Source organism: Cervus canadensis, chromosome 25, assembly GCF_019320065.1.
Source record: "Cervus canadensis isolate Bull #8, Minnesota chromosome 25, ASM1932006v1, whole genome shotgun sequence".
NCBI lineage: Eukaryota > Metazoa > Chordata > Mammalia > Artiodactyla > Cervidae > Cervus > Cervus canadensis.
In genome coordinates, this window is record NC_057410.1 from 3982818 (window position 1) to 4009890 (window position 27073).

Consider the following 27073-nt stretch of genomic DNA (forward strand, 5'->3'; position numbering starts at 1 on the left):
CTGCTGCTTTTGTGTGCGCATTGGAAGACAAAGGAGGAAATGTGTCACAGAAATTGTTTAAAATGCATAAATTTAGGGTCCCATAAAATGTTAATCCGTAATCTGTAGAACCCTGCATAAATATCTCATGCTCAAAGGTCATTAACAGAATGCATTTGGGAACAAGAGGATTTTATTCCACAAATACTTTGGATACAATAATAATCTGATATTTTATAGTGACTAGTCATTTCTTCCTCTTTGCCTTCCTGATCTTTTATCATTCTCTCTCTCCATTTCCTCCTCCTTCCTGTCTTAGCATTCCCCTATAAATAGAAATAGTCACTGCCTTTTTTTAAAGTTGCCATTATTTTCCAATCTTGTGACTCTTTTTTTATAGGAACTACAATTCTGGACAGAGGAAGAATTTTTTTATAAGTAATATGTAAAAAAATTTTTCTTTATCTATTGTCTATCTATCTATCATCATCTATTTATTTATTGGCTGCAGTGGGTCTTTGTTCCTGCATGCGAACTTTCTCTGGTTGTGGTGACCAGGGCTTACACTCTAGTTGTGGTGTGCAAGCTTTTCATTGCGGTGGCTTCTCTGGTGGTGAAGCACAGGCTTCTCTTGTGTGGTAGAAAATAGGAGTGTGGGTTCAGGAGTTGTTGCCCAGAGGCATATGTAATCTCCCCCAACCAGAGATCAAACCTGTCTACCCTGCATTGGCAGGCAGATTCTTAACCACTGGACCACCAGGGAAGTCCCTGGAGGAAAAATGTTTAAAAATATATATGAAGTTTTAAATAATACTCTCCTTTTTGTTGTATTCCAGTGGATTAATAATTTTTTTAAAAATATATTATTCATAATACTATGTGTTATCAAGTGCCAAGCTGTCTGCAAGTAGTATATTATTTTATTATTTCAATGACCTATGAGATATTTCCACTTTGGAAAAGAAGAAAATTTGACTTTAAGAAAGTTAACTAAATTTTCCAAATTCACATAGCTTGTTAGTGATTAGCCCAAGAAAAGACAGATCCTGACTCTTAATTCTTAAAACATTCTATAAGTAATTCTTGGATGTCTTAGAATTAAACATTACCTAAATATTTTCTCATTATGTCATATATAAATATTAAAACCTCTTCCATGATAGTCTTTTATAAAAAGAGTTTATAGGTTTCTAAAATGTAGACTAGAATCTCTCTTAGCTGTGTTTGCTTATAATTAACATAGGAAACATAGTATTAAGTACTTGTATGAATATCAGATTATAACAACAGCAAAGATATTTTCATGTGTTCGTATTTCTATATCTTTTCTATTAACATGTGAGTTGCATTATTATACCTTAGTTGTTGACATCATCTGAATGAACATAGTTCTTTTTTCAGCTTGAAATACTGATATTGTATTTCTCAATCCAATGCAGTTTTTATTCATATCTATCATTGGGAAGTATCAATTCAATAAGACACACCTGACCAAATTTTATAATCCTTTTGGCTCATGGACTTTGACTTTGAAGCCTTTAAAAACATGCTGATTTTGTTTTCCAAAGATTCTGTAGCACTTCTAAGACTTAGTCCAGGAGTTGAGAGCTACTTTTTCATAACGCTGTTGCAGTCCTTACCATTTTTCTTTGATCTCATCATCCCCTGTCCTGGAAATTAGTTTTTTAGTTTCTTCTATTAGTTTGTGTTTGCTGCAGTGTATTATTGTGCTTCTGTCCTAATCCTCTTCTTATAATGTTCTTACAGATATTATTGTCTATATGTAATAAAACAAACACAAAGATAACCTAACACTACAACACAAACTCTCTATGAGAGGGAGGATGTGGAAACCATACTGCATAGCCAAAGTGACGTAGGAAAAGATGTAGTTGCTAGCAAAGAATGGCAGTCACTGTCACTGGCTCATTCTCATCAGGGGCTCACAATTCATATCCCTACTTAAAGCATCATCAACAGATGCTAACCCATTTTTCAGCCTCGTGCCAAATTTAAATGCTTATAAGGAAACTCAAGTGGCTCAGGTGGTAAGAATCTGCCTGCCATTGCAGGAGCCCGCAAGAGACACCGGTTTGATCCCTGGGTTGGGAAGATCCTCTAGAGGAGGAAGGGGTAACCCACTTCTGTATTCTTGCCTGGAGAATCCCATGGACAGAGGAGCCTGGTGGGCTACAGTCCATGGGGTTGCAGAGTCAGATATGACTGAGCATGCAAGCACATATATGGAAACTCAGAAATACCATTAGAAAGAAAAGAGGCATTAGACTTATAAAATGTGTAAGCAGACCACAAGGAAATTTGTGATTTACTCTGTTTTTAATATTTGACTTTTGGGGGAGAGTGGATTTCATGATTGTAATTGATAACATTCTATTTAAATTTTGGCGAATGTCCCTTTTTTGTCATTTGAAATAATATCATATTAACTTGAACTTTGCACTCTGCAGAAAAGAAATCTTAGAATTTCATTTTTGGGGGACTTCCCTGGTAGTACAGTCACCAAGACTCCATGCTCCCCACGCAGGGGATCTGGGTTCAATCCTTGGTCAGGGACCTAGATCCCACATGCCTCAGCTAAGAGTTGGCATGCTGCAATTAAAGATCCCCATGCTGCAACTAAGACCCAGTGCAGCAAAAAAAAAAAAAAAGTCTTGAGAATTTCATTTTTCCAAACACTGAGACTGTTCTATTTGCTACAAGAAATTAAATAACTGAAATTCTGAAAATAACATAGTGCTTTCTCTGAAATATTCTTGGGTTCTATCTACCCAAATAACATGAGGATCCATGCCACCATTGGCTACTAAAACTACTTATCATGCCAAATGTTTGCAATTGTGTAGGATTTATTTCAATGATTGTTTTTTCTTTTTTACCATTTAACTGACAGATATAATGAAAGTCATTGGCAGCCTCTATCAAACACAAGTGCTTCCTGTATTTAACAACTGAAAATACTCACCTTTCATCTTGGCAACCTAATAAAGAGCCTGATGTTCTAAATGTCTTCTCAAAAAACATTTTTTTAAAGAATATTTTGGTGCTTAAGCATAGTCTCCTCAGAAATCTTTAAATTAATGTTGTACAGGTTTTCTTGTGAGGAGCTGTGTGTATGAAAAATGACTTACATGGGCAAATTGAGAAGTCTAAAATGATTTCTAGTTAAATAAAACATTCAGGGCAACATTTGTACAGACATTTTTTTAGTAATATCTATACACACATATCTAAATATGTGTGTGTGCAGTTGATTCTTGAATAGTAGATGTTTGAACTGCTCTAGTCGACTTGTAGAGGGATTTTTTTCAATAAATACATACTAGAGCACTACACAGTCTCTGGTTGGTTGACTCTGTGGATATGGAAAATCTCCAATACAGAGGAACTTGGGATACAGAGGCTGATAGGTTATACTGGGATTTTCAGTCACACGAAGCCTCAGTGTACCTAACCCCTCTGCATTGTTTAAAGGTGGATTGATATACATACATATTACCTGAAACAATCTTGTATAAACTCATTAAGCTTTTTCTCGGCCTTTAAATTGGAACTGTGGTAGTTGCCAGGATATGTTAATACCTTGAAATAGCAAATCCAAAATATTAAGTAAATCTGTATATTGTACCTACCTTTTCCATTGCAGAGGCCTTCCCTCTAATCACATTAGCTAAAGGAACCATTTCTCCCAACCCCTTATTCCTATGATACTTTAAACAAAAATTGCTTCATACAAAGCAATCTTTTAAATTTGTCTGCTTGTATCCCCTACTAGGACAGAAACATTGTGTGTTGATTTGCTGCCAAATTCTCCTGAGTATAGTCTTCTATACAACATGCATTCATGCATTATTCATTCATTCAAAAATATTTCTTAGAACTTACTTGGCTTGAGGTGGGGAAAATGTGATGAACGAAAGTGAAGTCCCTGTCCTAATGGGATGCAAAACTTATATTAAAAAGGAATATTTTTGATAGAATAGATTTATTCTATAGCTGGGCAATAGTTTCTAGGGCTCATATTATATAGATGTGAGAATAGAGACAAAGTTAGTCTTTTTTATCCCCCCCCAAATGTTCCTTTTATGACTTTTCTACTTTTATCCCTGTGAGTCATTTTAGCATGGGTGCTTTTGATTTGGGGAGAGTCACTGAACATTATCGGTTATCGCTGGTCCTTACTTTGTCCATTTGTGAGAAGAGGGAGCCAATTCCAGTGCTTTCCTACAACCTAGGGCTTAATAAACTATTATTGATTGTGCCTTCCAATGTGTGTCAGCTTCTCTTTATAGAGAGCCTTTCTGGCCTTTTCCTAGATGGCACTAATAAAGGCAGTTTGGAGTTTTGTTTGGTGGGAAGATCTGCAGTAATGCTAATAGTTCACCATTTTGGAATATCAATAGTCTCTCCAGGTGACCTGAAGTACTGAATAAAATCTGACCAAACAGATATTTCCTATTATTACTTTAAATGGTATAAAGAAAAAAAGTTTGAATTTACAGATGTTTTAAATTGTAACCGTAATTTATTTTAACTTAGACACAATCTACGGAGAAGGCAATGGCACCCCACTCCAGTGCTCTTGCCTGGCAAATACCATGGATGGAGCAGCCTGGTGGGCTGCAGTCCATGGGGTCGCGAAGAGTCGAACACGACTGAGCGACTTCACTCTCACTTTTCACTTTCCTGCATTGGAGAAGGCAATGGCACCCCACTCCAGTGTTCTTGCCTGGAGAATCCCAGGGACGGGGGAGCCTGGTGGGCTGCTGTCTATGGGGTCGCACAGAGTCGGACACGACTGAAGTGACTTAGCAGCAGCAGCAGCAGACACAATCTAATAGACAGCCTTTCCTATGCATTTTAGTGCTGGAATCATACTTTATGAATTGATCTTACAAGAGTTGCAAGATAAATTTGCTGTCTTAGTGTTTCCTGTATGACTACACTGTTACTTGTTTCTGTGCTTCATACCAACTCTTGGACATGGAGTGCCTTCCTTTTGCCTTTTTAGTTCACTGATTCCTTGTTACCCTTTAAGAAACGTTGCTTTCTCTAGGATTCTGTCCATGTGCTTACTTACCTGAAACTGTTTAGTTACCATAAAGCCACTCACATGGTTATTTCTGTGTTTTCATGAAGCCAGGAGCACAGTATTTCCCTTATCACAATTTGCATGATTATTTGTTTCTAGTTTTGCATCCCCTGTTTAGTCTGTGAGCTCTTTGATACCAGAGACTCTCTTGCGCTCTCTTTTGTAGCCGTCTAACCCAGCCCAGTGTCTGTCATGTAGAGCCGTGTCTACCATGTGGATTACCGAAGATCTTTTGGGTGGCTGTAACCAGATACTACAGGCTGGGCAGCTTGTAAACAACAGAAATTTGTCTTTTACAGTTCTGGAGGCTGGAAGTCTGAGATCAGGGTGCAACAGGGTCAGGTGAGGGCCCTCTTTCAGACTGCTGATTCCTTGTATCCTCACATGTTGAGGGAATGAGTTAGTTTTCCGAAGTCCCTTTTATAAGGACCTTAATCCCATTCCTGGGGCTTTCCAGGTGGCACCATTGGTAAAGAATATGCCTGCCAACACAGGAGATGGAAGGGATGCAGGTTCGAACCCTGGGTCAGGAAGATCCCCTGGAGTAGAAAATGGCAACCCACTCCAGTACTTTTGCCTGGAAAATTCCATGGACAGAGGAGCCTGGTGGGCTACAGTCCATGGGTCACAAAGAGTCAGACACAACTGGGGCACGCAGGCACATATGCATCCCATCCCTAATCACCTCCCGAAGACCCTGCCTCCTAACACTATCACCTTATATGTTAGCTCTTCAACATAGAGTAGATCATAGATCTATCATAGACGAGAATAGATCATGCTCAGTATATGCTCATAAAGGGATGAATAAAAATTAAAGATTTAGATTGGATCCAATTCTTTGTGCAGAAATTAGAGACTTGAAGAAAGTATAGTCCAGAAGGGAGAATTCACTTCAGCAATGATTACTTTTTCCACTGTGATAATGGTTGAAGTTATAAAATACAGGGACAATATAGGGACAATAATGAAATGAAAGTTGCTTAGGGAAGAGTATTCAATCTAGGTGAGAGAATTGAACTGATGAATTCAGATTGTTGTTATGAAGACCATCAGAGAAGGATTTGTGAAGGATTTGTAAGGAGTGTACAGAGTAAAGAATGATGAAATTTAATTGAAAAGAACTTGTTTAAAATTGGAAAAATAGACACGAAAGTGTTGGAAAATTCATTTTATTATTGTAAATTATTGATGAGTTATCACTGCTAGCATATGCTCACACTAGATTTATGTTGTCAATTTTTAAAAGCCCTTGGATAATTTAGATTTATATAATTCACTTAAAAGCTATATAAAATATTAATAAGTGATAATACCTACAACATTAAGACTTTGCTCCATGCCATGACTGTGCTGCATGCTTTTGAATGCATTATCTTTAATATTTAATCCACTGCAATTGTTCACATTTTACAGATGAGTAAGCAGAGGGTTAGAGAGGTTATTTCACTTTTCTTTGATCACACAACTTATTAAATGCCAGATCTGACATTAAATTCATTCCATTTAAAAAGTTTTTTTATTTGTTTTAGTTTTCTATTCTATTCTTTTTTTTTTTTGACTGCCAGGTCTTAGTTGTGGGGTCTTCATTATGGCACACAAGGTCTAGCTCTCTGACGGGGGACTGAACCTGTTCCTCATGCAGGAGTGTGGGGTCTTAACCACTAGACTACCAGGGAAGTCCCAAATCCATTCCATTTGAGTTGAAAATTTGTGCTTTGTTGCACTACACTGTAATATATCCCAGTGAGTCTCTGAAGTATGTACACATTTTCAGCATGAGTTTAAAGTGTCAAGCATAAATGTATATAATTCAGTTATCTCTTATGTCATCGCTCATTCATTCATTCATCCAACATTCATTGACCCTCTAGACACTGAGCAAAAGTGCTGTGTATACAACATGCTCAGTGCCCTTTTGAAATTTACAGTGGAAGAGAAAGGCATTTAGAAATATAAATAGCTATGTAATAACAATTTTGATAAATGCTATGAAGAAAAATACAGTGCCTTTTGTTAAGTAGATTACAGAGCAGGGTTCACATGTACTTACTTTCCTGTGGGCAAATGTAATTAGATTTACAATATAGCTTACTGTAACCCAAGAAGATGCTTAAAATAGCTCTAGATAAGTGGTACCACAGCAGTGTAATCAAGCCGAACAGTCTGAAAACACTGGTGTTCCAGCAGCCTTTCCACAGCACGAAGGGAATTTTGGTGAATTGAAGAAAACTGTGATGGTATACCTAACAGGTTTTGAAACTTTACCAAATTTCACATGTGTATTTCAACTTTAGAAGGTGACTTTGGAGCTCTCTCTGCAATGACCTACATCTGTTCACAAAAAATAATAAATATCCATGAAGTTGACTATTGCACTGCCCTTTAGAAAGCAGTATCCATCCTGCTGCAACTCCAAGCATGTGGGAGATTTTGAAATAGAAATATTGAGAAGGTATTTGTTAAGTTTGAATATTTGGCTTCATATATTGCTAACATTTGGCATAAAATCTAAATAGCAGTAAAATAGGAAAATTTATATCTTTTAGCACCTAATAAAGCTGAATGGCCAAAATAAACAACCAAAAACATTTTTAAAAGGCAAGCAAATCAAAGCAAAAAAAAGAAAAATGTGAAACTTAACCAGATGTTAATAACAACTTAGGTCCTGGCTTTATTGTAATTCAAAGCTTATGACAGCCTAAATTTCAGTTTCAGACATTACCTTAGGGTTGTATTATCGTAATGTTATAAGAAACTGGTGCTTAAGGAATTTGAGAAAATTGCAGAAAAATCAAAGTCACTGATTTCTGTTGTTTTTTTTTTTTTTAAAGTTTCTCACCAACAAATGTGTGTTTAGTTTGATTTTTCCTTCTGCCCTTTCCTTTCAAAGTCTATTCATAAACCATTGGAAATCTGGTGATTTCCTGACAGTTGAAGATATTTTTGTAATTATCTGTAAATTTGAAAGGCTGAGGACTCTATTTATTAGCTGTCAGAGAGCCATTGAAATGTTTTTCATGAAATAAGTGGAAATATGTGTTAAAGACAGAAGAAAGCAAGAAATCCAATGTCATAATTGAAACTCATTATCATCTATCAACTCTATTGTGAGATACCATGAGGCTTCTCTATTACCACCTTTCCTGGGAGTTCCTCCTCCTGTCAATGCTTTTCTGTGTTCTCTCTCTTGTCTTTCTTCCCTCCTCTCACAAAAGAGGAATTGTTAAGTTGGGTCTTGAAGAATAAATAGGAACTTTGCTAATAGAAAGGTGAGAAAAGGATTCCTTGATAGGCACTGGCAACTGCTAAGGAAAGGAAGATACGAAACAGCATGGGCTGAGCTGAAAACGGAAGTCAGTGTGGTTAGAATATATAGTGCAAGGGAAGAAGTCACAGGAGAGGACAACGAAGGGGTCCAATCAGGGGGCAGAACCATCCACAGACAGGAAGAACTTACCGTGTATTAGGGGAGGGCCTATTCGGTGACCAGGAAGGGACTTACCTCTACTACCAGGGCAGGAGGGAATGAATGAAGGACTCACAGGGGATCCAGAAGTGTGCACAGATAAGAACATATTTATGGCATTTCATGCCTGGTCTGATGGTTTTCATTTTCTTTGCAAATAAGAAACCTGGTCAGCCACAGATTGACAGATGACAGGGTGGTTGGGAAACTTGAGGGGAAAGGAAGATGTTTAGAACCATATTGGAAAGGAGAGGAACGTACCAAGAGATATGAAAAAAGCTTACGGGAAAGCCATTGAGAGCCCTGTTAACAGGTGAAATCTATGAATGTATATTGGCATCAACTTGTGAGGTTAATTCATGTTTTTTAAAACTCTACTTGGTACTGTAATTGCAGTGCCCATTTTGAGTTTAGAAGTCCCAGGCTTCTTGTTGCCAGAAGACAAAGATGTGAATGACCTGAGAACATTGATGATTAAAGGTGATGTTAATATTTATTGAGTACTTGATGTGCTAGGAATTGTGCTTAGTACATTATAGACATTGCCACATTCATCTCCTCCTTTCCTATGAAGTACAAGTTTTATGCTCATTTTTAAAAGACAAACAGAATCCTGTTAAGTAATGTTCCCAAGATATTTTACCAATGAGTAGCAGAACTGGAATTTGAATGAAGCATTCATTGCAGCAGAGTACAAAAGAAATGAAGGTTAGAAAAGGGCTAATTTGGGACTTCTCTGGTGGTCCAGCAGATAAGACTCTGAGCTCCTAATGCAGGGAGGTGGGGTTTGATCCCTTGTTGGGGAAGTAGATTCCACATGCCACAACTAAGAGTTCACATTCTGCAAGTAAAGATCAAGATTCTGTGTGCCACAACTAAGACCCTGCACAGCCAAATAAATAAATAAAAATAAATATTAAAAAAAAAAGAAGAAGAAAAGGGTCAGTAGTTTGGGAGAAGATGTAAGCCTAAAAACAGGGGAAACTTTCAAGGAAATTCCAGGACAGAATTGACAGAAATAATGTTTTTAGTGTTGTCTGAAGGAGAGGAAAATGATGGGGAATTGGAATGTCGATGTTTAAGACTTCGGTAGTAGAAGCATTAAGAGTGCCCATTATCTTCAAGTTGTAAGTTACTTAAAGGAGAGTAGACATGGAGGTCCCAGTTTCTCTGGCTAGGTTACTGATTGTAGTGCATGGTTATTGATTATGAATATTAATTATGGTGTGACTTTGGAGTGAAGAGAAATGGATTTTGAAGAAACGGTCTGAAGGATATTAGGTCCTAGTTTTCTGGATGGTATAGCTTTGTGAAATGAACTTAAGTGAAGAAAAGTTTCCTTGTGTGAACTGAAAAGTAATGGTAAGAGAGAGAGTAGAACCAGGTTTGTGCTGAGCCTCTGTTCTGGACCTAAAGATATGGAATTAGTAAGTATTCAAGAGGACTCACTCTAAGTCATGTCTTCAAGGAGAAAACATCATAGAGAGTGCAATGTCTAGGTTAGGAATTAGGTAATTTGGAAAAAAAAAATGGGAGCTCTAGAGGATTCAGTGAAAAATATTAGGAAGGACATTAAGAGGAGTGTGGTAGGGTGGAGAGTATGAACCAAAAAGAAAAAAATGCATAGCAGTGTAGCTGTGTGAGCAAGAGGCTGAGACAGAGGATTAGGGTCTAGAGGAAACAGTTTATTGAGGGCTTGAGAGGATGGGAGACAGAGGCATTGTAGAATTGGATGGCTTCAAATTTGTAAATAGAGCTTTGGTTTAAAGGTATGTCACTATTTTGATTCCAAAGAGTGCAGTGATCTGACTTCAACCACATTAATATTTGAATAAGTGAGTGTGGCACTGTTCAAAGTTCTGTAGGTGTTGAGTAACAGACATACCTTGTCAGTCAGTCAATTCAGTACAAGTTTTGGATTAAAAATGACTGGATTTATGCTTCTGATTCTGTCACTTGCTTAACAATATTTTACTTAAAAATATAATATTGTCTAATATTTAGTATTTAGATTTGTGCAGCATCATCTTTTGATTATTAGGACAGATGCTTGCTTAATGATGTTAATTTCCATCACTATATTTAAAAGCAACATAGTCTTACCTAAGCACTGCAATAACTGTAATAGAAATCAAGAACTTTAAATGGGATCTGTAGATTTACTTGTTCTACACTGTATGAAAAAGAAAGGTGGCGTGTAGAAAATAAAGGAGATACAACATCATCAAGTGGATTTTCTCAAAAAATTCATCATAATTTAGCATTGGAAGTGGTTTTACACATCACATGGTCCATCCACTCTTTGATGCAAGCATGCAAGGTCTTTTAATGAAAGATATATCTTCTAACTCTATGGTAGTTTGGAAAGCGGGAGCAAAATCGAGGTTGGAATCTTGGCTCCTGCCCCTAACATTGTGTAATCCTGAAAACTTGGCTTCTCCAAGCCTAGTGTTCCCTGTTCTATAAAATGGGAATGCTAGAGTAATCAAGAGGATTGTAGCAGCCCATTTAACTTTTAGACATCTCTATCAGAGGTTATATTTACCTGGGACAAAACTCTCTCTCTCTGTAGTTTTCTAACACATTTGCTGGAATTGCATTAGGAAGCTGAAAAATCATCTTAAAACTAAGTTTCACACTGAGTTTAATTTGTTTTTATGTTTATGCAGCAATCTGGGCTTTGACATCTCAATAACAACGATGGTTTATTTTCCCCCCAAATAACTACTGAACACCCAACATATACGAGGCAATGCTATGTGGGAGCCCACCACCCCCTGCCCCCAGCCGAAACCAGCCGTTAGAGGCGTCCCATACATCCCAGGGACCATCTGCGTTCATATCAGGCGTGCCCAGTGCAGGCTGGGAGAAGCCTGTGGGAAGTGTGGATTCTGTGCAAATCCAATAATGGGTGTTCACACCTCAGCCGCTTGTGCCCGTGTGGTCAATTACACTCCATCTAGTTGGAGGTCTTTGAAGCACATTGTTTAAGGCACCATGCATATTTGTCCATCCTAATCATACGTAAAAATAATGTTGCTAAAGGCTCTAGTGTACACTTTGTTTCAGAGAATAAAATATAAATACAAGTTTGGCTCTAGGGAAGACAGAGGCTACTAAAAACTGCTGTATGTTTTGCTTTCTTCACAGTTCCCCATGCCAGTCCACCTCATAGCTGCCTCAACTTGCATTATAAAAGTATGGTAAACTAAGTATGATGACCCATAAGACAAGCCGATTAAGATATGCTTTTGCAATGTGTTTTGGCTTCACCCTCAGTCATGGTTAGTTTTCAGTACAATATTTGAAGAAATTATATTTGTTTTTAATACTGACGTTTCTCTCATCTTTGGTTTCTCAATTAGAAGGGCAGATAATATACATCTCCGTAACAAAGATGTATGAACAAGAATTGTGCCTTTAGTATTTTTACTGAAGTTCTATAATCACAAATTTCGGTTCTTCTATTTTCTCACTTTTTGTTTATTCTAAGATGGTTTAAGTCATTTCCTTGAATTCCACTTATGTAATTTTGTTGTGCTTGTTTATCGATTTTGGGTTGTACTACTTGTTAAAGAGCACAATAGAATTTCTTGAAGTTGGCCATGAAAGTGACCACAGACGGCAGCTATAAATAGTGTTTCTGTGGTTGTATGTTCCAAGGCTTTGGAGAATCTGCCTCCTGTGACTTTCAGAGATCACCTTTGGTGGCTGTGTAAACTTAAAATAGTGGATTTGTTTTTGAGTATCTAAGAGTGTGACGTGGAGTCTCATGCCTGTCACTTAACAGCAGAAGGACTGTTATTCTTTAGCTTTGTCCTAATGCCCTCGCATTCTTCAACCTTGGGTCAGTCAGCCCCTTATCAGCTGATGTGATTTTACATTTTTGCCTCAATCATTCTCTCTCACTTTAAGTTCTCCTTTTGTAGTATTTGCTATTTGCTTCCAAAACAAACATGCTTTCTGCGCTTGTGAGGAAAGGAAAGGAGAAAGAGATTTAAAAGAAAATAATAGGTGGGTTCTCAGTTATTTTTTGCTTTATTACTAATGCTAACTACTAGCATAAAGTTTGGAATTATTATTGAGGTATTTATGAATAATTCATTCAAGGAACTTTTTCTAAGCCCTAATGAACACTGAATATTTACAAATATAATTGGGTGATGCTGTTAAGTTAAAGGAGAAAACACTCTCCTGGGAAAGTAGGTTTATCTGCTCTTTTCTAAAATAGATTCTCTTGACCATTCTGTCAAATATATCAGTAAAATTACCTATTTTAGTTAATGTAATTTTTTAACTTTTATCACTCAAGAGAGAATAACCAACCATGTGTAAATATGAATAATATATTTTATTCCTCTACATCACAAGTTCTTAGCCTCTTTAATAAGAACTTTTATAAAACTATATTTTATTTGTCTTAATTAAGTTTTGCTCATGAATTAGAATAGATCATGAACCCTGGGTAATGCATTTTAGTTGCAAAAAATGTTTCAAATTTAAGTTAATTATTATTAGATGACCATGCTCTGGACATAGAACTTCATGACACCATGGAATGCTAAAATACTGAAATAGCTGCTGGTTTTTCCTAAAGAGTATGGCCACTTAATTACCTAAATAATGGCCTCTGAAATTACAAAATTAAAAGTTATATTTTTCTACCTGATAATTGGAAAAGAGATTAGACATTAACACAACTTTCCAGGGACTTAGAAATTCCTGTTATTTATTTATTTTTTAATATTTATTTGGCTGCACTGGGTCTTTGTTGAGGCACATGAGATCTAGTTCCCCGATCAGGGATTGAACCTGCGCACTCCTGCACTGGGAGTGGAGTCTTAGCCACTGGACCACCATTTCTTATTTGTGTTGATTTTCAGTATAATAAGTCAGAGAACTGTGCTCCCAGCGTAGGCGTACCCAGCTTCAATCCCTGGTTGGGGAACTAGATCTCACATGTCCCGACTAAGTTGCTCAGTTACTGAGGGACTGAACTGAACTGAACTGGCTGCACTGGGTCTTGGTTGGGGCACATGGGTTTTATAGTAAGGGACCTATAATATAGTTTTTTGTTAGTAAGTAAAAACCTTTGTCATACTTCTCTGTGATTTAGACATGCATGTTTCAGAAGGTCATATATACTAACTTTTATACAAGGTGAATGTTACTCAGAAGGTCAAAAAGCATGCCAAAACAAATAGAAAGCATTTTATTTCACTTTAACTACTCTCTTAAAAAAATTCTTTATTTAATGGATATGATCATATGACCGTCAAATTAGTCCTTTTTTTAAACACATATAGGCTCACAAGCACTTACCTTTTAAGGCCTGTGGTCTGCTTCTGTTTAAAAAAAAAAAATAGTAAAAGTGAACATTAAAGCAAATGAGAAAACTTTTGTTGCCCCATTTTTAACAACAAAATCCTATAAATTAAGATTATTCTGATATTCTAGAGTAAAATCAGGGAATTTCTAAACTCAAACCATTAAAAGAATTTTATAGTTAAGATACAAAGGAAAGAAAAAACCTTCCTTATTTCATTATTCTCAAATATTAGTAACATTATTGGGGCAGGGGATAAATAATGTAATTTGTGGACAAAAATGAATTATATCAAATTATACCAATATACATCATGTCTACACATGAAATTAAATCCAAAATGATGGATTTTCAGTGGTAGTCACTGAAGCAAAAAATTAAGTTAATTGTAATAAGATGTTATGTTCCTAAACATGTTAACTTTATTATATAAATTTTGCTTATTGTGGTATAACAACACCAGTAGTTTTGTAAAATATATTTTAATATTGATTCTAAATTCAAATGAACTTAATTGTCACTATAAGGAAGTTCTTCATGTGTAGAATTGACAAATTTTCATAAGATAGTTACTAAATGAGACAGTTACATGTGCCTAATCTGCTTATTATAGTCTTGGAACTTCCACAGTAAGCAGATTGCCTGCCAGCCTGAAATTCCTTCCATTTTAGACTACAATGTCGAAGTTCTCCGGTCAAACCAGGTGACATTGCAAGTACTATCTCAATGACATTGTATTATCTATGTTCTCTCCTCTTAGTCTTTACTTTTGTGAAATATTCAATAATCTTTGCATTACGCCATGCTCTGTTAAACAATCTGTTTAATTGTTAAACAATCTGATTTTTCTGGATAATATCTCAATGTTCCTTAATTATGTTTGTTAATAATATGACAAACAAGACATATATGTGAATAAATCTCATATCTTTCAAGTCAGGAATAAACAAGGAACTAATATTTATTCATCTATATAAACTAACATTTTTCACTGTCTTAACGGACAACTATTAATAATAATAATAATTGTTCATAGTACATTCTTCTTCTTTTCTTATTTAGTTGCAAATACCATGCTCAGTTCAGTTCAGTCACTCAGTCGTGTCCGACTCTGCGATCCCATGAACCACAGCACGCCAGGCCTGCCTGTCCATCACCAACTCCCAGAGTCCACCCAAACCCATGTCCATTGAGTCAGTGATAGCATCCAACCATCTCATCCTCTGTCGTCCCCTTCTCCTCCTGCCCTCAATCCCTCCCAGCATCAGGGTCTTTTCAAATGAGTCAGTTCTTCGCATCAGGTGGCCAAAGTATTGGAGTTTCAGATTTAACATCAGTCCTTCCAATGAACACCCAGGACTGATCTCCTTCAGGATGGACTGATTGGATCTCCTTGCAGTCCAAGGGACTCTCAAGAGTCTTCTCCAACACCACAGTTCAAAAGCATCAATTCTTTGGCGCTCAGCTGTCTTTATAGTCCAACTCTCACATCCGTACATGACCACTGGAAAAACCATAGCCTTGACTAGACGGACCTTTGTTGGCAAAGTAATGTCTCAGCTTTTTAATATGCTGTCTAGGTTGGTCATAACTTTCCTTCCAAGGAGTAAGCGTCTTTTGATTTCATGGCTGCGATCACCATCTGCAGTGATTTTGGAGCCCAAAAAAATAAAGTCTGACACTGTTTCCACTGTTTTCCCATCTATTTGCCATGAAGTGATGGGACAAGATGCCATAATCTTAGTTTCCTGAATGTTGAGCTTTAAGTCAACTTTTTCACTATCCTCTTTCACTTTCATCAAGAGGCTATTAGTTCTTCTTCCCTTTCTGCCATAAGGGTGGTGTCATCTGCATATCTGAGGTTATTGATATTTCTCCTTGGCAATCTTGATTCCTCCTCCAGCCCAGCATTTCTCATGATGTACTCTGCATATAAGTTAAATAAGCAGGGTGACAACATACAGCCTTGATGTACTCCTTTTCCTATTTGGAACCAGTCTGTTGTTCCATGTCCGGTTCTAACTGTTACTTCCTGACCTGCATACAGGTTTCTCAAGAGGCAGGTCAGGTGGTCTGGTATTTCCATCTCTTGAAGAATTTTCTACAGTTTATTGTGATCCACACAGTCAAAGGCTTTGGCATAGTCAATAAAGCAGAAATAGATGTTTTTCTGGAACTCTCTTGCTTTTTCAATGACCCAGCGGATGTTGGTAATTTGATCTCTGGTTCCTGTGCCTTTTTAAAACCAGCTTTAACATCTGGAAGTTCATGGTTCACGTATTGCTGAAGCCTGGCTTGGAGAATTTTAAGCATCACTTTATTAGTGTGTGAGATGAGTGCTAGCATTTTACAAATATTAACTAACTTAATTTAGTAGTCATGCAGTAGTAGTAAATATTACTACATCCTCTTTTATTTTTTACAATTAAGGGGATTGGATGGAGAAGTCAAAAACTTGTCTTAAGGACTATATAATCAAAGAACATGCATGAATTGATGGTAAAATTTTGATGATCTTTTAAAAAATTTTCTGATTTGTTGTTAAGCTCAGAAATCTTACTAAAATTCTCCTTCATTTTTTAAATGAATAAATTTAATGTAAATAGAGTCTTAATGTATTTCTGTAAAAATTTCAAGTTTGCTTTAAAAACATACACATATACACACACACTTTTTCATTATCCTACCAAAAGTGGAAGGAAAAGTCTCAAAAAGTTAAAGACAAGCTATTGTTAGTTTTGAAGTCCCAAATACACGGAACTGAGGTGAATCTCTTTGATGTTTTTGCAGGAAAATGTAAAGGCAGGCACATATAAAGGCAGGCATGGTAGTTATGAGTTAGTGGTGATCTGAAGTAATTTAATGAGAAAACCTATCCCTGTCTAGCTTGAAATAAAGCCTTGGGGATTTAGAAAAGGCAAACAGTAATTTCACCCTGGACAGCAGAAAGCTGTATCCTATCCAGTCTTTCAGAGAGAGAGTTGGATATTTTTTTCATTTTTTATCATGCATCTCAATATTGAAGTGCTTATGACATTCTCTGATTTTTTTTTTTTTTTTTTTTAGGAGTTAGTCTGACGATGTGATGGTCATCTTCTGGGCAACCTTAGACACTGGAATCTTGGAAACCAAAGGACTTTTGGACTCTGTGCCGACAGAGCTGCCTTGTGAGTACTCTCAATGTATAGTAACATTTTTTCTCAGTCCTTCTAAATCATTCTGCCTGTGGAATTGGTGGATCTTAAAGACCCCGCCTGCCAATGCAGGAGATGTAAGAGATATGGGTTCAATCCATGGGTTGGGAAGATCCCCTGGAGGAGGGCACGGCAACCCACTCCAGTATTCTTGCCTGGAGATTCCCAAGGACAGAGGAGCCTAGCAGGCTACAGTCCATGGGGTCGCAAAGAGTTGTACATGACTAAAGCTACTTAGGATGCATACTCAGTGTGAATGGGAATATTGGCCTGGCTGGTATTTACATCCCTTTCAAAAATCGAACAGATTTTAAAGGTGACACTTTAAATCTTTAGTCCTTCTGTGACTCTATATTCTGTGTGATTTTAGTCAAGAGATTAAGCTTCAGTTTCTCTGTACATAAAATAGAGCTAAATATAAACCCTTCCTTCACTAAAAGGATACTATAAAGGTAGTAAATGATAAATTTCAATAATTGTTATTATGTTTGGTTATTATTGGTTATGTTGGTTATTATGTTTGGTTATTGGTTAGAATTATGTTTGGTTATTATTACTAATATAAATGATGGTTTAAATAAATGTAGAGGCTTTAAGTATTTTATTTTTTCTTACTGTCTCTGTCATTTACACCCTTTAAAAAATAACTGTATCCTGAACAAAATGATTATGTCAGGATTTCTCATTCATATTTTATTTGTGTAAGGCTTTACTACTTGCAAAGATTTAATTTAATTTGACCCTTAGTGCAATCCTGGCGTAAAGCAGGTCAGGGATTATTATCCTCGCTGTGCAGATGAGAAAACTAATGCTCAGCACTGTCAGTGTCTTGCTCAAAACTGCATAACTAGAAAGAGAGAGACTTTGAATCGGATGTTCTTCTAACCAGTCCATGTGCTTTTCAGAAACTCTATTTAATTGGTGAAATTTCCTTATTGCATTTGGTTTGCTGCCTACTTTAATTGTAAGAGTATTGGCCTTGATTCATGGACCTAACATTCCAGGTTCCTATGCAATATTGTTCTTTACAGCATCGGACTTCACTTCCATCACCAGTCACATCCACAACTGGGCGTTCTTTTTGCTTTGGCTTCATCTCTTCCTTCTTTCTGGACTTATTTCTCCTCTCTTCTCCGGTAGCATATTGGGCACCTATCGACCTGGTGAGTTCTTCTTTCAGTGTTCTATCTTTTTGCCTTTTCATACTGTTTATGAGGTTCTCATGGAGAAGGAAATGGCAACCCACTCCAGTATTCTTGCCTGGAGAATCCCATGGACAGAAGAGCCTGGTCAGCTGCTGTCCATGGGGTCGCACAGAGTCGGACACGACTGAAGTGACTTAGCAGCAGCAGCAGCATGGTGATCAGTTTGTTTAATTTTCTGTGATTGTGATTTTCATTCCGTAAGAGGCTTGTGGAAGCTTCCTGATGGGAGAGACTGACTGTGGGGGAATCTGGGTCTTGTTCTGATGGGTGAGGCCATGCTCAGTAAATCTTGAATCCAGTTTTCTGTTGATGGGCGGGGCTGTGTTCCCTCCCTGTTGTTTGCCCTGAGGCCAAACTATGGTAGAGGGGTAATGGCAGTAATGGTGACCATTCAGTGCAACAGGGCACTGTTGACCCACGCCTCCACTGGGGACTCCTAGACGCTCATCTAGAGCCAGACATCCTGGAATGTGAAGTCAAGTGGGCCTTAAGAAGCATCACTACGAACAAAGCTAGTGAAGGTGATGGAATTCCTGTTGTGCTATTTCAAATCCTAAAAGATGATGCTGTGAAAGTGCTGCATTCAATATACCAACAAATTTGGAAAACTTAGCAGTGGCCATAAAACTGGAAAATGTCAGTTTTCATTCCAATCCCAAAGAAAGGCAATGCCAAAGAGCGTTCAAACTGCTGCACAGTTGTACTCATCTCACACGCTAGCAAAGTAACGCTCAAAATTCTCCAAATAAGGCTTCAACAGTATGTGAACTGAGAACTTCCAGATGTTCAAGCTGGATTTAGAAAAGGCAGAGGAGCCAGAGATCAAATTGCCAACATCCGTTGGATCATAGAAAAAGCAAGAGAGTTCCAGAAAGGCATCTACTTCTGCTTTATTGACTATGCTAAAGCCTTTGACTGTGTGAATCACAACAAACTATGGAAAATTCTTACAGAGAGGGGAATACCAAACTACCTGAACTGCCTCTTGAGAAATCTGCATGCAGGTCAAGAAATAATAGTTAGAACTGGACATGGAACAACAGACTGGTTCCAAATCAGGAAAGGAGTACATCAAGGCTGTATGTTGTCACCCTCCTTACTTAACTTCTATGCAGAGTATATCATGCGAAATGCCGGACTGGATGAAGCACAAGCTGGAATCAAGATTGCCGTGAGAAATATCAATAACCTCAGATATGCAGATGACACCACCTTTATGGCAGACAGCAAAAAGGAACTAAAGAGCCTCTCGATGAAAGTGAAAGAAGAGAGTGAAAAGTTTGGCTTAAAACTCAACATTCAGAAAACTAAGATCATGGCATCTGGTTCCATCACTTCATGGCAAATAGATGGGGAAACAATGGAAACAGTGACAGACTTTACTTTCTTGTGCTTCCAAATTACTGCAGATGGTGACTGCAGCCGTGAAATTAAAAGACAATTGCCCCTTGGGAGAAAAGCTATGATCAACCTAGACAGCATATTAAAAAGAAGAGACATTACTTTGCTGACAAACATCCGTCTAGTCAAAGCTATGGTTTTTCCAGTAGTCATGCGTGGATGTGAGCATTGGACCATAAAAGAAAGCTGAGCACCAAAGAATTAATGCTTTTGAAATGTGGTGTTGGAGAAGACTCTTGAGAGTCCTTTGGACTGCAAGGAGATCCAACCAGTCCATCCTAAAGGAAATCAGTCCTGGGTGTTCATTGGAAGGACTGATGCTGAAGCTGAAACTCCAATACTTTGGCCACCTGATGCGAAGAGTTGACTCATTGGAAAAGACCCTGATGCTGGGAAAGATTGATGGCAGCAGGAGAAGGGGACGACAGAAGATGAGATGGTTGGATGGCATCACTGACTTGATGGCCATGAGTTTGAGTATGCTCTGGGAGTTGGTGATGGACAGTGAAGCCTGGCATGCTGCAGTCCATGGGGTTACAAAGAGTCAGACACGACTGAGTGACTGAACTGAACTGAACTGTGATGAATTTACAAAACTGTTTCACCTGTTTATTAGAAATAGTTCCTAGAACAACTGGATGATTATATTCTGCTTTCAATCTGAATTTCATGAACACATCTTTGTATGTCCTGGTGGTAGGCAGAATAAGAGCAAAATGATGGCTCCCCACATCATAATCCCTTCACCCTAGGAATGTTTTGTTACAAGGCAGGGGAGAAGTAAGGTTGCTCTTCAGATGACCTTATGATTATCCCTGATAATCTACAGGTGCCCATTGTACTCACCAGGGGTTTGATAAATGAAATAGCAGCACAAAAAGGATTCAGCCCAATGTTGTTGGTATGAGGATGTAGGAATGTGGCCACAAGTCAAGAATTCGGGCAACTTTTAGGAACTAGAAAAGGCATGGAAACAGATCCTTCCCTTGGCCTCCCATTGACACCTTGATTTTGGCCCAGGGAGACTTCTGACCACAAGAACCATGACAATAAATTTGGGTTATTGTAAGCCACTAAGTTTCTGATGGCTTATCACAGCAGCTGTAGAAAACTAACACAACCTGACCCTGTGAGATTAGGCAATGAAGCTTGGGAGCAGAGTCGTTTATGCCAGGGTGACATGAGGTCAGTCACGGTGTTGAGGTAGGTTTAACATGTCATGTGATTCCTTCTGGCCGCATGATTTCCTAGGGGAACTGACTTGTCCCTGCCTGTTCCTTTTTAGTTAAGAGCACGGGCTAAGGATACTGAGTACATAAGTTCAGACCCGCCTCTGACTCTTAGGTCAGGCATACTTTAATTTATTGAGCTTTACTTTATAGAGATTCCCAAATATTGTGTATTTTACCAGCTGAAGGTTTGGGGGCAACAATTCTAGGCACCCTTTTTCCAACAGCATTTGCTCACTGTGTGATTCTGTGTCACATATTTGTAATTCTTGGAATATTTCAAACCCTCCACCAGAGAAAACATTACAGCTCACTAAAGGCTCAGATGATGACTTAGCATTTTTTAGCAATAAAGTATTTTAAATTAACGTGTGTACATTTTTTTGACATAATGCTGCTATTGCACGCTTAAGAGACTGTAGTGTGGTATAAGCTTAACTTTTGTGTGCACTGCTTATGTAACTTGCTTTATTTTGATACTTGCTTTATCATGGTGGTTGGAACTGAACTGCAGTATCTATAGGGAATGCCTGTAATTATAAACTTCCAGAGCATTCAATTTGTCATCTGTGAAACAAAGACAGTAAAGGCATCTTCTTCATAGGGCTGCTGTGAGAACTGTTAATTTACATTTTAAGTGTTTAAAATGGTATTTGGCACATAGTAGGGGCTTTATTGGAGAAGGATATGGCAACCCAATCCAGTAGTCTTGCCTGGGAAATCCCATGGACAGAAGAATCTCGTGGGCTACAGTCCATGGGGTCACAAAGGGTTGGACATGACTGAGCACATACGCAAAGGCAGGGTCTATATATATATTAGCTATTGCTATTATTATTACTTTTTTTATTCCCTAAATACTGTATTCTCTAGACTCATACTCTTTTTTTCATTTATAGATAGAAGAGTGTCAAAACCTCTGGAGGAATGCCTTTGGGGTAGAAGCATTCTTTTGTTTGTTTGTTAGAGTGCTGGGACTGCTTTTGAACAACTTTACTGAGACATAATTCACATTGCATCCGATACACCCATTTAAAAGTACCCGACCTCTAATGGCGTTTAGTACATTCACAGCTCTGCAGCCAGCACCGTCATCAATTTCAGGACATTTTCATTCTCCATAATGGTTCCCAACCCAATAACTCTCATGTCCTGATTCCCCTACCCCCCCAGCTCTAAGCAACCGCTCATCTACTTCATCTCCGTATATTTTGTTGTCTGGATATTTCGTATAAATGCAATAATATAACATGTGGTCTTCTGCGACTAGATTATTTTGCTTAGTATTATGTTTTCAGGGTTCATTCATGTTGTAGCATGTTACAGTACTGCATTCCTTCCTCCAGATGAATAATATATTCCACTGTGTGGTAGACTGCAATTTGCTTATCTGTTCATCAGTTGATGGATACTTGGATCATTTCCATTCTTTGCCTTTTATGAATCATGCTGCTATAAGTATTTGAGAACAGCTTCTGTGTGGACATGTTTTCATGTCTCTTGAGTGTATCTTGGAGTGGAATCCCTGGGTCATGATAATTCGATGTTTAGCCTTTGAGGAACTGTCAGCTCTTCTCCCCAGCAGCTGCACCATGAGCTGGATGGGAAGGAAGCCCAGAGGGAGGAGATATGTGTATATGTGTGGCAGATTCATTCTGCAGTATAGTGGAAACTAATGCAACATCATAAAACAACTGTATCCTGATAAAAAGTCATTTTAAAAAATCACACTGAGATGCCACTTCATACTCATTAGGACAGCTGTAATCAAAGTCGATAACAAGTGATGGTGAGATTGTGGAGACAGTGGAGCCCTCGTACACTGCTAGAGACATCTTAATTCAACTAAATTCCCTTGATTTCATAATTTGTTGTTAAACCTAATTTTAAAACTATATTTTCCTTTTTTATTTTTTTTTCTTTTTCCTTTTTTATTTTTTAATTGTGGTATAGTTGATTTACAACATAAGTCTAAGTGTACAAAATAGTGATTCAAAATTTTTAAAGCTTATACTCCATTTATAGTTTTTAAAAAATAGATTAAAATTTTGTTCTTTTATATAACTCTCCTTGTCTGCTCTCATTATCGTGAATATGTCGATGGCAGCAAAGTTTGCATCAGTTCGGTTCAGTTTATTCACTCAGTCGTGTCGGCTCTTTGCTACCCCATGGACTGCAGCACGCCAGGCCTCCCTGTCCATCACCAGCTCCCGGAGTTTACTCAAACTCATGGCCATTGAGTCAGTGATGCCATCCAACCATCTCACCCTCTGTCATCCCCTTCTCCTCCCAACTTCAATCTTTCTCAGCATCAGGATCTTTTCAAATGAGTCAGTTTTTCTCATCAGGTGGCCAAAGTATTGGAGTTTCAGCTTCAACATCAGTCCTTCCAAAGAACATTCAGGATTGATTTTCTTTAGAATGGACTGGTTGGATCTGCTTGCTGTCCAAGGGACTCTCAAGAGTCTTCTCAAACACCACAATTCAAAAGCATCAATTCTTTGATGCTCAGCTTTCTTTAAGTCCAACTCTCACATCCATACATGACTACTGGAAAAACCATAGCTTTGACTAGATGGACGTTGTAATCAAAGTAATGTCTCTGCTTTTTAATACGCTGTCTAGTTTGATCACAGTTTTTCTTCCAAGGAGCAATTGTCTTTTAATTTCATGGCTGCAGTCACCATCTGTAGTTATTTGGGAGCCCGAGGATATACAGTCTGTCACTGTTTCCAGTGTTTCCCTATCTATTTGCCATGAAGTGATGGGACCAGATGCCATGATCTTAGTTTTCTGAATGTTGCGTTTTAAGCCAACCTTTTCACTGTCTTCTTTCACTTTCATCGAGAGGCTCTTTAGTTCCTTTTTGCTGTCTGCCATAAGGGTGGTGTCATCTGCATATCTGAGGTTATTGATACTTCTCCCAGCGATCTTGATTGCAGCTTGGCATTTCTCATGATGTACTTTGCATATAAGTTAAATAAGCAGGGTGACAATATACTGCCTTGACGTACTCCTTTCCCGATTTGGAACCAGTCTGTTTTTCCATGTCCAGTTGTAACTGTTGCTTCCTGACCTGCATACAGATTTCTCAAGAGGCAGGTCAGGTGATCTGGTATTCCCCTCTCTTTAAGAATTTTCCACAGTTTGTGGTAATTCACACAGTCAAAGGCTTTGGCATAGTCAATAAAGCAGCAGTAGATGTTTTCCCGGCCCTCTCTTGCATTTTCTATGATCTAATGATGTTGGCAATTTGATCTCTGGTTCCTCTGCCTTTTCTAAATCCAGATGAACATCTGGAAGTTCATGGTTCACGTATTGTTGAAGAATGGCTTGGAGAATTTTGAGCATTACTTTGCTAGCGTATGAGATGAGTGCAATTGTGCAGTACTTTGAGCATTCTTTGGCATTGCCTTTCTTTGGGATTGGAATGAAAACTGACATTTTCCAGTCTTGTGGCCACTGCTGAGTTTTCCAAATTTTCTGTTATATTGAGTACAGCACTTTCACAGCATCATCTTTTAGGATTTGAAATAGCTTAACAAGAATTCCATCACCTCCACTAGCTTTATTTGTAGTGATGCTTTCTAAGGCCCTCTCGACTTCACATGCCAGGCTGTCTGGGTCTAGGTGTGTGATCATACCATCATGGTTCTGTGCATCGTGAAGATCTTTTTTGTGTGGTACTTCTGTGTATTTTTCCCATTTCTTCTTAATATCTTCTGCTTCTGTTAGGTCCATACCATTTTTGTCCTGTACTGTGCCCATCTTTGTATGAAATGTTCCCTTGGTATCTCTAATTTTCTTAAAGAGATCTCTAGTCTTTCATATTCTATTGTTTTCCTTTATTTCTTTGCATTGATCACTGAGGAAGGCTTTCTTATCTCTCCTTGCTATTCTTTGGAACTCTGCATTCAGATGGGTATATCTTTCCTTTTCTCCTTGGCCTTTCACCTCTCTTCTTTTCATAGCTATTTGTAAGTCCTCCTCAGACAACCATTTTGCATTTCTTTTTCTTGGGGATGGTCTTGATCCCTGTCTCCTGTACAGTGTCATGAACCTCCATCCATAGTTCTGGCACTCTTGTCTATCAGATCTAGTCCCTTGAATCTATTTGTCAGCTCCACTGTATAATCGTAAGGAATTTCATTTAAGTCATACCTGACTGGTCTAGTGGTGTTCCCTGCTTTCTTCAATTTAAGTCTGACTTTGGCAATAATGAGTTCATGATCAGAGCCAGTCAGCTCCCGGTCTGTATAGAGCTTCTCCATCTTTGGCTGCAAAGAATATAATCAGTCTGATTTTGGTGTTGACCATCTGGTAATGTCCATGTGTAGAGGGTTCTCTTGTGTTGTTGGGAGAGGCGATGACCAGTGCGTTCTCTTGGCAAAACTTTATTAGCCTTTGCCCTGCTTCATTCTGTGCTACAAGATACATGTTATTCCAGGTGTTTCTTAACTTCCTACTTTTGCATTCCAGTCCCCTATAATGAAAAGGACATCTTTTTTGAGTGTTCTAGAATGTCTTGTAGATCGTCATAGAACAGTTCAACTTCAGCTTCTTCAGCATTACTGGTGGGGGCATAGACTTGGATTACTGTGATATTGAATGGTTTACCTTGGGAATGAACAGAGATCATTCTGTCATTTTTGAGATTGCATCCAAGTACTGCATTTCAGACTGTTTTTTTGATTATGATGGCTACTCCATTTCTTCTAAGGGATTCTTGCCCACAGTAGTAGATATAATGGTCATCTGAGTTAAATTCACCCATTGCATATCCTATAGCAATTCAATTCCTTCAACTCATTTGTCTTTCTGTTTTAGCTAATATTGTCAGTCTCTTGTTTTGATGTCACTGTTTAAGCATGCATATTTCTTGGTACCATGAAAAGTATGCAACATCCTATAAAAAAAATATCTTAGAAAAAAAAAAAAAAACTGCAATTGAGAAAACCTGGTATGAATTTTCAAAGAGATTCTGTGAGGAGGGAAGCCTCTGAACTGGATGGTTAGAAACTGCTCCTCTGTCATTGCCGCATTCACTGTGTCTGGCCGTGATGTGGCGCGTGTTCCAAAGGCCTGGTAGGATTGTATATTTGCTTCACTTTCTAGATTTTTCCCACAATAACTATATTTCAAGGCATAATATATTAATTAATTCAGCCAACATATTTTACTCAACTCCCAATATCAATGGATAATGTATGTCTCTTCAAGGCTTTCCTGGGCCAGTGGGGAAGAAACAATGATCCCAAAACAGTGAAGCTTCCAGGAGTAGAGTCAGGCAGGGAGGCAGGGTCTGTTTACTCTGCCTAGTGCCCTGCATACAGAGGCCAGGAGCAACATGCCGTAATTCCTTATATAGTTTCTTTTAATATTTTATTTTGTTTTGTTTATTTGGCTGTGCCAAGTCTGTGACATGCTAGATCTCTAATTGCAGCATGCTGGATTAGTCCCCTGACCAGGGATCGAACCCAGGCCCCCTGCTTGGGGGCAAGGAGTCTTAGCCACAGGACCACCAGGAAAGTCCCTCTTCTGTAGGTTTTAATCACACATTGTTAGAACTGTTGGAATAGTTTGTGCTTGTTTTCTGACTCCCTAGGTTTTCTCTAGCAATTGGATACTTACAAACTATATCGTGGCCGTATTGAATATGTGGTTTAGAAACACACCAATGATCATGTTGTATGCTTTTAATTCAATGTTATTTCTATTTTCCTTCACATATACTTGGCATCTTTGTGGTGTCCTTTGGTCATTTTTTCCAACTTCTATTTTATACCATCACTTCTCCATCACTTCACTAGTTGGCATCTTATTTGCCTGGATGCATTTAAAAAGTCACAGAAAGTTGGGAGGGGCTTTCCTCATGGCACTTAACCACGTGGAAGTATAGAGATCACTGTGTAGGCTCGGAAACTTTTGAACACGGAATGTACAAAAGATACCATTCTCTTCTAACTTTGCTTTAACTTTGAGACTTGACAGAAGTGTACCCGAAAAAAGAAGAGAAGCTGTTTGAATTTTAAAAGTTACTGGAATGAGTTAGTGGAAGGTTTCAAAAAAAATTACATACCAAATACCTTGCCATATCTTCTTTACCTCTGTATGCCTTTTTAGTTTGGAAATCACATCAAGAGATCAGGAGGGAGGAAAG

The 27073-nt window shown here is 38.0% G+C and overlaps 1 protein-coding gene across 5 annotated transcripts in view; it reads left to right on the forward strand.

The window, feature by feature from the left end:
* Positions 1-27073, forward strand: part of SLC16A7 (solute carrier family 16 member 7) — a 180794-nt gene that overhangs the window by 40590 nt on the left and 113131 nt on the right. For 4 of the 5 annotated variants that reach the window (XM_043446714.1, XM_043446710.1, XM_043446715.1 and 1 more), the window contains exon 2: positions 16951-17051. The gene's annotated coding sequence lies outside the window, so the exon portion shown is untranslated. Of the gene's footprint in view, positions 1-11708; positions 11843-16950; positions 17052-27073 lie in introns of those variants that run through there. The other variant, XM_043446713.1, reaches the window with a different exon arrangement.